The sequence below is a fragment of the Castanea sativa genome, chromosome 2 (genome assembly GCF_040712315.1).
Source record: "Castanea sativa cultivar Marrone di Chiusa Pesio chromosome 2, ASM4071231v1".
NCBI classification, from domain to species: Eukaryota; Viridiplantae; Streptophyta; class Magnoliopsida; order Fagales; family Fagaceae; genus Castanea; species Castanea sativa.
The window spans coordinates 50,077,766-50,079,142 of record NC_134014.1 but is presented as its reverse complement, the minus strand read 5'-3'; the positions used below and the strand labels follow the sequence as shown (position 1 = coordinate 50,079,142).

General features: G+C 32.6%; 1 long non-coding RNA gene across 1 annotated transcript; it reads right to left on the bottom strand.

Moving 5' to 3' along the window:
* On the bottom strand, nucleotides 1-415 carry LOC142624095 (uncharacterized). Its single transcript, XR_012842283.1, has 3 exons — nucleotides 364-415; nucleotides 191-287; nucleotides 1-43 (listed from the first exon to the last, which is right to left on the bottom strand). It is a non-coding gene; the product is annotated as an uncharacterized LOC142624095 (long non-coding RNA).
* Between the last annotated feature and the right edge of the window lie 962 nt (nucleotides 416-1,377).

Genomic DNA, 1,377 nt, shown 5'->3' with positions numbered 1-1,377 from the left:
AAACGTAGCTGGCGTCCCCTTGTAGATTTGATAGCCTCTGGATCTGTAAGATGCAACCACTAAACCATGAACATGTCGACTGAGCTTTTTTGTACGATAGGCTTCAAAAATTTTAATAGTAAAATAATAACATTATCACAAAAAAGGAACAACATAGAGGTGGTGCACTTAAGGGACTGCAACACCTAACCTGTTTGAAGAGCAGTGTGCACAAATAGAGGTCCTAAGAAGCTGCCACCGATACCAACGGCAACAACATCCTTCAGTACTTTTCCTGTGGCTCCAACCTACCAAAATTTTCCAGTTACCAAAACTTCACATATTTCATGCCCAAACTAGATACTAATATCAGCTTTATATTACCCAAGAACCACTGCGGACGCTCTCAGAGAAGTCCTTGATCTTGTCCAAACCAAAACACTCCAGACCTCGGGGACTTTCCATCACTCTGTACAACTGCATCGCTTGAAGCATGGAGAGCTACATGACCTATTCTCTGTGCTATTTATCTGAAGGCGCCAACAAAATGATGAAAAACAAATCACATAAATTTTATTGAGAAAGGAAGAATATAACAAATAATTGTAAAATACGTAATAAAAATAATAAAACACCAAAAAACTCTGTGTATATATAGTGAGAATTTTAGGTTGTGAAGAAAATGATATGAACAAAAAGAAGTTTAGGTGAAACTCAAATATATATATATATATATATATATATATATATATATATATTTTTTTTTTTTTTTTACTTTATCATTACGAGAAAGATGACATAAGATGCAAATTTATCCACAAAAAAAAAAAAAAAAAAAAAAACGTAAGAAAAAAAATGCAAGTTCTAACTTTTTTTTCCTTTTATGTTTTTTAATGAAACGTAGGAAAAAAAAAATACAAATTCGATCTTTTTCTTATCTCTCTTTTTTATTTAAATTCTATCCTTAGGTAATTCTATTTTATTTAGGTTTTGTTGATAACATTTTAGATAGACACAATTGTTATAGTTGTAAATGAAATACTACTTTCTTTCAAATTTATCCAAAAAATATGTATATATCTATTCCTAAAATTTAAAAATTTATTAAAATTTCTGCAATTTGGTGAAGCCACATGACGCAATCACGGTGTCAAAACCCAACTTTTATTATATATAATAATATGATATATATATATATGTAGGGTCAATGAGCCCACGAGTATGTATTGGGCCAGAGGCTCAATCCGAGGACACTAAATGATCCGAGGATATGGGAACATCGACTCAAGAAACAATGTTGATTGATAAAGAAGTGGAGACTGATCATGGTTATCCCGGAAGTTGGTCCGAGGAGGAGCCCATCCTCAACTAGATAAAGTCGAGGTAGGAAAGGGTTGC